Raw genomic sequence first — 13,806 nt, 5'->3', positions numbered from 1 at the left:
CCAAAAATTAGAAGCTTGTTGCATAGTTAAGGAGCTCACAAGAGGAACAGCTGTGCTGCACTGTGAGATTGGTGCTGCAGATAAAAAGGAGCTCCTATTTCAAAGACATTTCTAATCATTCTTGAGAAATGCCAGTTCATCAGAGGATACCCCTTTCAGTAAAAGACTGAGGCCTGTCTGCCAGAGCTCAGGTTTAGGATAGTTCAGTATATTTTGGGTTGAAAGAATGGCTACCATTCTGCTCACATGTATGTAAATTGGAGTGTTCTAATGAATTTTGATGGAATCAAAGCCACTTAAATGCTAACACTAGATTACTTGATAGTTCATTATTAGGTGCCCAGTAATGCTGCATAAGTTGGCAGGGTATTACAAGCTGAAAGCACAATACATAAAACACTATACTTTTCATAGTAATAGCTTCCTTAGAAATAAAGGACAAAATTTAAGAGAGACCATTGCTGTTAGTGGATTCATATGGTCTTCATGCGCTTTAAGCAGGCAATGATAAGAAAAGCAAGTGTTAGGAGAGTAAAAGACTCCCCCATGATGGAGTTGAGAGGCGTTATGATCCCTGTAAAGGAATCCTATGCTTCAGGACTACTGTTCTACTGTTGGGAGTGTGCTAGAGCCGGCCTTAGGGGTGAGCACATGCATGCACATATATGCACCCATGTGTGAGAGCCCATACTCACAGCAGTGCTCTCCCCTACCCAACCATGCCCTGGCTGATCCCTGCCAAAGGTAGGAGGAGCAGTGCCCAGCCCAGCTGGGCCCCTACCTCCAGCCACTGGTCAGGAGGTCTGGGCTGGGCATGTGCTGGAGGGGTGGTGCCTGCTCCAGTCCACCTGTTTTACCTCTACATGCAGCAGTGCTGCTGTCCTGGGCAGGGAGGGGCAAAATACATGTTTGCACAGGGGAGCATTTTCCTTAAGGCTGGATCTGCTTTTCCTTGTCAATCCTTCAGAAGCAAAGTTTTACAAACAGGGAACAGACGCAAGCTAAAAAAAAAAAAGGGAGAGGCCAAAGCTAAAAAAAGGGGGAGAAGGCATTTGAATAGTCAGGGCTGGTGAAAAACTCACAGGGCTTCTGTTCTTCAGCCTCTAAAGAAAAGCAAACAGGGATAGGAGAAAAAAATCTGGAGCTGCACTCCTTTCCTTTCTAAATTCTTAAGGAAACCAACCTAAATATGCTTGTTAAACACCTAACATACTTTGGGCAACAAATACATAATTATACCAAAAAAAGATGTTACAAGTATGTTATTAAGGCTTCAAAGTCAAATCCTCAAAAGTCAGTACATCCCAGAACTAAAGATGCCTGAGAACCTTTGATTTACCTTATATGTACACACGCATCACGATTCAGACTTTAATTATGTTTGCATGTGGCGGCCACTGCCACCATCTACCACCCCACACCACTGTGGCATGAGAGGCCCCCCACGTCCAGTGCCTATATTGAATGCCAGTGGCAGTGACTCTGAGCAAAACTTGCATAATTCCTGCTTGCTGGTTAGTGCACGGTGCTGCGACATCTGAAAGAGTCAGTTTCAAACCCCCTCTTTGGGCAAGAGGAGACCCAATATGACATCTCTGACTTCTTAAGTGAGTGCCCTAGCCACTTAGCTATTGGAGCTAAAACATAGGAGGGCTCTCCTCCTCCAGCATTTTGTTGCCAGAACTTGTGCCCAGGTATATGTTATATGTAGTCATCTACACACACAGGTTTTGTATCCAAGACTAGAATGGTTACCTGTGTGTGAGTGCCAAAAATGACATGCATACAACTAAAAAGTTGCTACTTTAGTGATCAAATGGAAATAGACTATCACCCAAAGTTGAAAAACAGCTTACAAATACCTATAAATGTCTAGTTTCTAGCCCATTTAGTTGTATCACACATGCTCTGACTTTTAAGAAGGAAACAACAGAGTTGATTTTTTCTATGTTACGTGGTATTATTTCAGAGAAATAAAAAAAGCTTTCTGTTAATTTATGAGGTCTGAAAAAAATGTTATGGTTAAGAAAGCAAAAAAACAGATAAATTATTGAATAAAACAGGATTACTTTTTTGGATCAAAAAGTTTTTATTTTTTATGACAAGGCAAATGTAAATAAATTATTAATACACTAGAAGCATATTTCCACAAAGTGAAAGAAATAAAGAGTACAATAGTGCAATTGAATAATATAACTATTTCAAGTCTCTAATTAACAATGTGAGTTATATTACCAATGTGATACTGAAAACTACACTGGGGATGAATAATCCCTTTTACAAATAGAAAATGTAATTAGACAAAGAAAATTTGATATAAGTAAAATTCAATATTAGAATATAAAATATGCAAGGTGCTATTCATATAGTGTAAGACATATTTATGGATGTGTTAACTTGTGAGATGTGAAAAGTCATTCTTCCTCAAAGGAACATAATCTACTGTATGTGAAAGCTGATTTTTTTTCATAATGCAACACACTAACATTTAACCAACCACAGTGACTCATTACTGTTGTATCTTTGAATTAGAAACAGTTACTTTTAATGCTAAGACAACTGAAGTATACTATTTATTAGTAGGGACCTACTTAATTCACAGCTTCACAGATATTGGAGATCTTGTGGAAACTGCAAAATCCAGGACTGTCTACAACAAAATCCACAAAATCAACAACAACAACAAAACAACTTCATAAAAATAAAATGCTGGCCCACCAGTGGGAGCCAGTGGTCCTCACTACTGGGAAGGAAAGGGGCCAGCTGGTGGTGCATCACAAATGGCAGCAAACAAGACGGCAGCTGCCCTGTCATCCCACCTCCCTCCTCCCCCTACTGGGCATCTCCACCAGTCAGCAACAAGGGGTGAAGCGGCACAAAGGGCAACCAGCAATCCAGATGACAGCTGACCCTTTGTCCCTCCATCCTCCTGGGATGTCTCCGCTAATCAAAAGCAAGAGATGGGGCCATTCCCCCAATCAGCACCAAGAGGTGGGGATGCCACAAAATGCCCATGAAATCAGCATGTCATGAGTGGGCCATGAAAAACCCCTTGTTTTGCTGTGATTTAAGAAGGTCCTTATTTATTAGCTTTCTAAAAGAACTTCTTTTTCCAGTAAGAACTAACATTTCAGGATTCTTTCATTTCTTGGAGTCTCAGAACAGCAGAGATTCCCCATGCCTGAAGAAGAGTGACTGTGCCCAAAAGCTTGCCAAGAGAATTTTTTCCAACTACTCAGTTGGTCTAATAAAAGACATCATATTTACTCAAAGAACCTTGCCTGCCTATATCCTTAGAAGCGAGGGGTGGGCAATTATTTTGGGCGGAGGGCCACTTACTGAGTTTTGGCAAGCCATCGAGGGCTACATGACAGGCAGCCAGAGTTATTAATTTTTAAAATGTTTTTAATTTTTTAGGGGCCCTGCTGGCCAGATAGAATGGCCTGGCAGGCCGCATCCGGCCCGTGGGCTGCATTTTGCCCACCCCTGGCTTAGACCAACACGGCTACAAAAACCCAGGATTATTTGAGGAATTTAACTTAATTATCAGATGGTGACTTCTTTAATGAAATTCCTATTTGAAACTAGAACTTGAACATCAAACATGAATGAAAAATAGTAGAGTAATTTACAGTGATGGGAGATTCTGATTTCATTTTGTCTCGTTCTATACATTGGTAACACAAGAGATTTTTGCAGAATTAAAATTATGCAAGTACTTGGTATACCAGTGATTTGCAGACTTTGATAACATATTGCCAAATGTAATTCTGGCCTGAGGGTTTACCTGACACCCCCGCCCCCCATTCTTTCCTAAATGTTCTCAGATGTAAGTTTCCATGGCCAGATTTTCAAAAAAGAGCTCAGTACTTGGGAGGAAAGCTTGACTGAGTCTAGGAAACTCGGTATCCCGTACCTCCCAAGTAGAACAAATCTGATGTCTAAGTGGCTGATGTTGTGTCCTGAGTACCTTTGAAAATCTGGTGTCTAGAATCTGCTCCACTCACTGAGCATTTGTTACAACACTTGTGACAATAACGTAAAAATAAATGCAAAATACAGCTTCTCTTACAGAAACTCCTCACCCCATTTTAGTTTGTCACAAGCAGTACATTCATTTATTCTGAGCAGTAATGTTCCAAGCCTGCTCTCAGCCCAGCAGCATTTTCTCTTGAAATGATTCAGCAAATTCTGTTTTTATTCTGAGCTCTCCATTACTGGGAAAGCAGTAGTGATTCCTATATTTAAGTTGCCTAAATACTTTCCATTGATTATAATGTTTCTTGCAGCATTATTTGAAGAATGCTAATTCCTCCAGGGCTTGCTGAAGGGCTTTGTAATTTGATATGAGGATGACCCTAGGATCAGAGATTTGCTTTTTGTTGGATTCCTGAAAATCCATTTATAGGTGGGCAAGTTCTCAGCTTTCAGAAGCTGTCATTTTCCATGCGTGGTTTGGGAAGTATTAGGCTGGTTTTGCCAGAATACCAAAAAACAAACAAACCAAGCCTCAGAAACAAAACCAAAACTGACAAAGAAACAAACGAAACCACACGCACAATCCTGAAATGATCTACCGCTGCATAATCACTGCTCCAGCATTTCACTTCAGCAGTGCACACAGAAGGCAGCCTCTGGATGGAACATGAACAAAGTCGATTTTTGTCCTACTTTCTTCCATCAAAATATGGTTTGGCCCATAAGGGATATGAACCAAGAGAGATTTAAAATCACTCATGAGATTTAAAATCACTTCTCCCAACCAGTGCTAATACTTCTTTCCCCTTCACAACCCTATTATTAATTAAGGCCTCCTCCTCAAGAAATAATTACACAAGCTGGAGATAGCACCCACCTCTGAAAATCCTAAATCCTATCCACTTAGATATATTGACTTGCAGCAAAAAAAAAATCATATATTTTTTCTTGGCTATGGCATTTGTAAAATAGGGATATTTACACCCAAGCAAGCTACTGTTTCAGTTTGTTGTGTTAGGCCAACTGGCTGTCTGTGGGTTGCATGTTTCCCACAAGGGATTAAACTCTGGCCCCGAGCTCTCCCTGGCTGCTGCGGCTCCTCTCATTGCTCCAGCTACTTCTGCTACCTGCCAGGGACACGTCCACAGGAGCAGGGGCATGCATTTGCAGCAGTATAAATAGTAGCCGCACAAATTTATGCCGGTCCTTTGTGCTGCAGTACACTCCCTTGCCCATGTGCTTTGCAGCCGGACCATGCACTGCTTCATGTGCTAGGAGACGCAGCGTGCCTCAGCGTGGAGCTAGCTAGCAGGCAGCCCCCACGCTGAGGCACTCTGTGCCCCAGCCAGCCAGGGAGCAGCACGTGGAGACAGGGGAGCCTACAGCCCAGGGCTTCCTGTTCCCCCGTCTCCACATGCTGCAGATCCTCCACACTGAGGCATCTTGCGCCCCATCCAGCCACTCCTCAGTGCAGTGTGCCTTAATACTGGGGAGCAGGCAGCCGTGAGCTGGCTGCTTCCCTGTTTCTGCATGCATTGAGGCACGCTGCACCCTAGCAGGTGGCTGGGGCACAGTTTGCCTTGAGATAGGGGATCAGCCAGCTCTGTGGAAGAGAAGACACCAAGGTCAGGGACAGAAGATAAATGCAGCTATCTATGAGAACCACTAGAGTTGCACCAGGAACAGAAAAAATTCCCCCTTGCTACCCAACCCCACTCCTTCCCTCCCTCCCAGTCTAAAAAAGGCATATGTGATGGCAGGAGTCCTGCATGGGAACCGTTATCTCAGCTGCTCCGGTTCTACTGCCAGGGTAATTCCTGAGTTGTACACCTGAAAAGGGTTACAAATGGTACTCCAGCACTTTCCCCCCCACCCCTGTGATCTGACCCCTGGGGAAAGTCCACGGGTGCCAGGTGACTCTGAGTCTCACAGTGTAAGCAGTCATTGTACTGACACCTCAAGGCAACCTCCACCTCCAAAGGGCAAATGTGTTCTCTTCACTACTGATCTTTCCTCTCTGGACTTTTTGAACATCTGTACTTAGCCTGTGAGAGAGCTGGGGAGAGAGAAAGGAAAATCTCGGGGGAGGACAGGGGGAGTCTGAATAAGAAACTGCAGTGGCACAATAAAGACTGTTTGGAGCAGAGCTGTCTGCCTTGTTGTTTGGGACCTTGGTACTCCTCCCTGTTTTGAAGAGGAACCCCCACCCCGCTTTCCCAGAAGCTAACCAAAGAAGGAGCATACTGAGGCAGGGGTTCTATGGATCACCAGGGTAGCAAGGGATTGAGAGGAGCCAAGAGGATCTTGAGACAGAAGCTTGCCCTTCAAAAAGCCATGGCAGGGTTGGCTTCAGGGGGGTCCTTCAGGAGAGGGAAATGAATAAGGTTTCTTCTAGGGGAGTCCAAAGGCAGAGCTTCCCCTGAAAGGGGCATACTTTATGACAGTAACAGACAGAAAATTAATGCTTAATTCCTCCTAGGCATGTAAGTGGATTTAGGTGCCTAAGTGAGACTATTCCATTTTTCTTGAGTCTCTGAAAAACAGTAAATGCATAAAGTGCACAGATCCTCCTTTTCCACAATTTTCCTGTGTCTCACCCTTAAGGGTCAGATGATGGTACATTACAAAAATAGGTGTATTAACATTATTAGGATGTGAACAGGGTGGAATAAAATCACACTTAGGCACATATGTCCACTTCATTAGCAGAATAGAATCTGACCCCTTATGCCCAGAAAAGGTGCCAAAAAGGCCAACAGGCAAAATAGCTTAGTGAGTCCCAGAGCAGCTTAGGTCATATCCATGTTAAATGTACTGTGTTCAGCAGCACCCTCAAGAACACCCTGCTTTTCCATCTGGCTGCTTCCCCTCCTGAAACAGTGTGGTTGCATCTGTAAGGTTTCGGGGAAAGCTTAATAATCTTGCAGCGGGGGGGAGACAGGGGAAGGTGGAAGGAGAAACAAGATAATTGCCCTGTTAGTCCAGTGCTAGGAAGACCATAGTGCTGCACAAATATGGCTAGGCTTCCTCTGAATTAAGAGGCATCCTGTTCAGAGAACTGCAGCATGCTGCATGTTTTGTGTATCATGTGGGCATGACCTCAGAGCAGTGGGAGCTATCCTTTTTGGCAGGCATGCCACAAATTAGCCCTGCACCCTTCCTAAGTGCCACTCTGACCCCCTTCCATTCCCAATCTTCTGCTTTGCTTCCTGCCCTGTGCTCTCTGCCTGATCTGCTCCTCTCCTTTCTGCTCTATGTTCTCTGTCCACTCTGCTGTTTCTTCTTTCTGATCTGGCGCCCCACGGCTGCATGTGACACTTGTTCACTCCAGCTACAGAGCTAGCAGCCCTAGGGGATTTGACCCAACACAACAGTTTGATGAGTGTCCAGTAGGGGGAGCTCTTTGACAAAAGGCACTCAGCAGGCCAGAAAGAGGTACTGGTTCATGTCTTTTGTGCTCAAAACACACACGCACACACACGCACACGCACATGCACATGTACACACTCACACACATATGAGAACATTTGGGACAAGGTGATACTGACTCTTATAAATGTATTATGGAATTGTGGTGAGTCAAGGGGTCCATACTGCCCTTGTCTTCTAGTTTCTCCAAATAGAAAAAGCAAATAAAAACTGCTTATAAATCAAGTATTACTAGGTCACTTAAGTAAAGAAAGGAAAGCTGATTTAAACCTTCATGAACGTTCCAATAAAGGGCGGGACATGTTCAGTCCATCTAGCTATGTCTCTAAATGAGAAAATCATTGTAAATGTATTCTAATTTGCTCTAGGTTCCCTATTGCGCACTGGCCAGAAATACCATATTTTAAGGTGTGACCTCACAGACATACACCAGATGTCACTTATCAGATGGCACACTGTTTCATGTACTGTGTATTGTCTTAATTTGAGAACTTTTGGAAGATAGAAGAAAACACATAACATGGGGAAATTGATATTCAAGTTTATTCCCCCAATAGTTTCACACTTCTGAACATAAATTTACTCATATTAGACAAGTGGTTGTGGAAATTTATTCATTTATCCTTATTATACACTAAAAGAGACTTCACAGGGTTCTGGAAATCCAATAAAACTTTCACTCATAAGTCTTGGCTTTGCAGATGCTTATAGACTTGCTCCACTGGAAAAAAAGCACATTACTATGTTAATGGACAAGCAGAGGGTTTCCACAAGATTTGGGATTCCTTTCTGGATCTTTGTGAAATAACAAGATAAGAATAAATTATCATTTTGAAATGTTATTATTCCTAGTTCCTAATCTCCCATTAACCTGAACATGCATTAAATTCTAGGGTTGGTGCTTAGCCTAATATTTTTATTTCTTATGCTACTAGCATTGCACATATTCTAAATGTTATGCAGCCCAGTGATGTTTCTGGAGTTGGTACTCAGCTTAATAGTTCTATTTTATGTCATTAACCTTGTACATTCTGATTGTTATACAATCTGATATTTTAATCTTACTTCTTTCTGATCTTTTTTTTCGCTTTTTCTATGTATATAGACATGCATTAACACAATAGTGTTGTTATTGCCATTCTGCTTATAAGCATTATATATCATACACATCAAATGTAACAAAGTTGGCCTTTTATGTAAAATTTTACTAAAATATCGGTGGAAGTGAGATTTGGACAATTTAGAAAAATTAAGAGTCTGCAAATATAGCTATTGATAAAAAAAGATAAAAAATTGGAAAATGTGAACACAGGTTGATGAAAATCATCTTATGGGATTAATGGAAATAGTTAATAAATGTTGGAAAGTCATGGAAAACTAAAGCGGTAGGACAAAGAAAATGGAATCTAGGGACACATCTACACATGCAGTTGAATGTGCAGTAGATTTTTTTACTGAGTATTAAAGTGCTACATAAAAAACCATGACATTGTGCTAATGCACAGTAAAATAGTCTACTGCACATTAAGCATCACTAAAAAGGCATGCAAATGCCCTACTGTGCATTAGTGCAGCCTAATGCTCATTAATTTAGTACCTCATATTGGAAATACTAAATTTAATGTGCATTAGAAAAGGCGCATTCATGCACAGGTAGATGCACCCCTAGTTGCAACACAATACAGCAAAAAGAAAAAGAAACTTATGTTGGTTTGAATGACTTATCAAACAAGATAAGTTTCCTGTTCTACGTCATGGAACAGGAACATAATAGACCTTTTTGGTATGTCTGTGGTGGGCTCACATCGAGTATACTGCATTTGCTTGTGTGCATCTATAAAGAAAAAAATTAGTTTACAAAACACTTGACAAAACTGTCTCAGATTATCCTATTACTGAAACTGGTCATTAGGGACAATTAAATGCAGTATAAAGCACATTATTTCTTAATCTGTTTTTACATTTTGATTGAGGAGTACAGGTAGGAACACAGAGCGTATTCTCAGAGCAGGGGCCATAATTAGAAAAATCCCTAGTTCTCTTTATCTCAAGATTGTACTTAGAAAAAACTAAACACCCATCTGATTCAGAATAAAGAGATCAGATGCTGATATAAGACACTAAACACTAATAGCAGATTTTAAAAAGCCATATAAAATGTAACAGGAAGTCAGTGTAAAACCAGTAGAACTGGGATAATATGCCATTACCTTTGTGTGCCTATTAGAATACACACTATTAGGTTTTGAATAAATTGCAGTCCTGTGGAAATTTATACTGTCTAGGGTCCCAACAAACAAAGAATCATAGTAGCCTAATCTATAAAAGAAAATCATTTCTAAACGACTGGAAATGTTTTTTACTGATCAGTAACCAGAGCATGGCAGTATTTCTCAGTAACAAAAAGCTGTCAGCAAATAAGAGCAAAGTCAGAGAATGGCCACAACAATGATTAATGGGCTGGAGGGACTGATTTAGGAGAAGAAATTAAAAGAGCTAATTTTTACTATATGACAATAAAGGGCCAAATCCTATTTCACCTTTATGCAACTTACTCTCATTCCATATCTGCATAAGTGTCATTTGGGGGATGGGGGATGAAATTAGCCAATTATTGTTTGTCCGTTTTATCCAACAAATATTAAATGTGAGATGCAGAAAAATAATTGGACATGAGAGGCAGAACCCCTCCCTTCCAAGGCAATGTGGATCTCACTGAGCTACCACCCGCTCTGGTTCTTTTTCCAGCCCCTACCTATCTTTTCCTTTTGGGTGCCCAGGGTGCCAGCTTCAGGAGGAGGGCTAAAGGGTGTTTTAGGAAATGCCTGTCCCATGGCATGGTGCTATGAGTCCTTTTTTGGAAAGTGGTAATGAATGCCATAGAGCAGATTGTATGGACTGTGTGATGATGGAACTAAACAAGTTAAACTTAAGATAAATATGAGTAAAAATGTATTGTTGAGATTTATTAGACTAAAGGGTCTTAGACAAATGGAAAATATAAAACCCACATGATTTAAGATATTTAAAATTGGACTCACCCAAAACCACGCTAAAACAAACTTGAGAATAATCCTGCACGGATGTGTGTGAGGACATGTGCACACGTCCAATTCATAGAATCATAGAAAATTAGGGTTGGAAGAGACCTCAGAAGGTCATCTAGTCCAACCCCATGTTCAAAGCAGGACCATCCCCAACTAAATCATCCCAACCAAAGCTTTGTCTAGTCAGGTCTTGAAAACCTCCAATAAGTCTGTATTGATGAAGCGTGTTAAATGATAGATTGACAATATCTGATGATACAAGTAGAAAGAGATAGAATCCCTGATCAGTTGGAATCATCCTTATGACATGAATGGGCTTTGGATGGGAAAAAAAGACATCATGGAAGAGCGGGGAGGCAGGTGAGAAGTACGAGAGTGATACTCTGATGAAAGGGGAAGTGAAAAAAGGAGAAGGGCAGGGAAACAGCAACAGAAAAATGGAGTAGAAATTAAACAAAACCTAGAAAAAAAGAAAATCATGAGAGGAAGCAAAGGTGAGATAAAAGATAGAGAAACTGAGGGGAATAAGGCAGACACTTTATCCCCCTGAAAGAGCTCCTCCTGCCAACATTGCTGCCTGAAAAATTGACTAAACACTAAGAACTGTCAACGGGTGATTGAATCACTTGGCCCCAAGTTAGATATGGGAGAGGAGAACAGAGGAAATCAAGTCTGCATGATTGCTATGCTTGATTATCGCAGTCTCTGTCCCAGACTGATAGAACAGAGTAGGTAGATATCTATACTCTGAAAAGGGAATATCTCCTTTGTTGCCACAAAAAGCCTTTTCAGTAAAGAAAAGGTCTTCATTAAGAGACACCTGTGACCCAAGTGAACACATGTGGTTATACAGAAGGTGTGAGATATTTTGACTAACACTCTGTGTATTCCACAGCGAGGTGGATGTGAGCCCAGTGCCAGATTCCTACATTCTTTGCTACTCAGGAGGGGATGGCTTGAAATTCCATGGTATTTTCATTTCGTTTGAGAATACAGATTTGTAATTCACTAAACAGAAAATCGCACCATGCAACTATGCAGCGTCATAGATCTTTTGCTATCTATTAAATATTTTGATATTACACTTAATATGTTTTATACTGCCCCATATATTCAATTTTCAAAATTCCAGATTCAGGCACACAACAGTCCTCCTGTTTCCACCTGTTTTATACATTTGAGGTTTCCCTCAGAAATGCACAGGCTAGATAAGATACATTTGTTGTCAACGTAAGCTGAGATTTGTAAGTACTATTCTTCAGCAAAAAGAGAGCAGGGAGAAGATTCCATGACATAATCACCAGCTATGATGCTTGCGGCCCTGGATATGGAGCTCCATTCATTAAGGAACACAGCTGGCTTCCCCCCACCCCTTACACTTCTGAATTAAATGAAAACCTATGAACGTCATTTTTGCTACTATTTCCAGCATGAATACACATTTCTAGCAAAGTCAACTCCTCTCACTGGAATTGTCACCGTTTCCCCTTCTCACATATACCTCGTTTCTCTTAATCTGTGTTCCCTATCCCCTCCAATCAATAGAGCAAGAGAAGACTAAGAAGAAGCTAGCTTTAAAATCTGAGGCAGCAGAAGATTCCAGGCACTCTAGGTAGCTGTTTCTTTTTTGCATAAGAAAAATTGAGTGTGAGATGAAGGATAATTTTTATTCTGCATATGGAAGACTAATCATACATAAAATAAGGTCATATTTATTTGCCAAAGACTGCTAGCACCAAATTATGATATGGTTTAACAGGATCTCAAAGAAATGCTAGGTCTGTCATATTCTCATTGTGGAATTCTATTAGCCTGTAACAAATTTGTAAAGCTGAGGCAGCTTGTTTACATGCATTTAAAATTCCTTTGCTTCATTTAGCTGGCAGGAAGGTGGTCTTTTTTGACTGAGAACAGAAGAATGACTATCCAGATGACATCATCTGAATTTGCCAATCGGGCATGATTGCATCACCCAAACGACTAACCAGAGATGTATTCAGCCAGGATGACAGAAGTCAGATACGGCTCATCTAGTTAAAAAAATACAGCAGGACTGCCAATCACAGGGGCTCAGAAATAGAAGACAAACCAAAATAGAGCCCATGAGAGATTTGTTTCAAATCTTCCTATTTCTATATTTGTATCTTATTTTAAAAAATATTGAAAGCATTTGAAACTGTGCCCGTGGCAAATTATAAAATAAGCTGTAGAAGATGACAATTAGTGCAAGAACTGTAAGGTGAGTAAAGACAAAATGCCAATTTGTTGCGCTAGAAGGAGAAATGTTAGGCTGGAGGGAAGATGTGAACGGAGATCCTTTGGAGTTGTTCTTGAGACTGATCTTACTTGGTATTTCCATTAATGACCTGAGTGCAAATAATAAGTGTATGTGAATGAAATTTGTTGATGATTCAATGCTGAGAGGCCTTGTCAATAAAAAAGAGGATTGGGATAATAGGAAGTGAAGAAGAGGCTTCAGGAATGGATAAATAGAAATAGGATGAAATTTAATATAAAAACATAAATGCAATAATTCAAAATGCAAAGTCATTTATTTAAGGGAGTGATTCTCAACCAGAGTTCTGTGGTGCCCTGGGGTGCTGTGAGATGTTTTAAAAGGTGCTGCCATACAATATTAACAGAGTTAGGTGTGCAGACATCCATACATGATTCACAGGTTAAAACCAGAGATTTCAAACAGCAATCCATAGCATCAAAAACATCCTGCTCTGTGATGGCCTTTCTGAATTTCTTGCAACAGAAAGATTACTCTGTTATTTTTCTGTAGTCAAAACATGAATGAAAGCTAAGAGCTGGCATTTTCTGATGTGTGCTGTGAGCCTAATGAGGGGTGCCATGACTCTAAAAAGGTTGAGAACCATTAACCTAAGGACTTATAGCAAGTATTTCTGCTGTAAGTTGGTAATTTATCCATTGGGAAAAGCTGAAGGGGAGAAGGACCTGGACATATCCAATACCTGGCCAATCACAGGCTGACCATGAACCAACAACATCATTCATCCATGAAGGCGGCAAATGCAATTCTAGGATATACCTGGCAAAGTATATCCAGCAGTGATAGGAAAGTATTATGCTACTGTACAAGCCCTAAAGAAATCTCACATGGAACACTGTACAGTTCTGGTCACCTGTGGCTGAGCGAGATGAAAGCAAACCAGACGGAGTGTAGGGAGTGAGATGATCAGGGGAATGTAAAGTCTATTTTACACAAGGAAACAGAAGCCACCTCTACATGACAACTTTCCTGTGCTCTGCAGCAGTGTACCCTGAAGAAGGTTGTGCTGCTTTGGGCAGGCTGGAGGCAATAATGTGTTTGTGCCACACTGAGTTG

Source organism: Crocodylus siamensis, chromosome 3, assembly GCF_052110815.1.
Source record: "Crocodylus siamensis isolate JL-2025a chromosome 3, ASM5211081v1, whole genome shotgun sequence".
In the NCBI taxonomy this organism is placed as follows: Eukaryota; Metazoa; Chordata; order Crocodylia; family Crocodylidae; genus Crocodylus; species Crocodylus siamensis.
The sequence above is the reverse complement of the archived record's forward strand: the minus strand, read 5'-3'. Positions refer to the sequence as shown.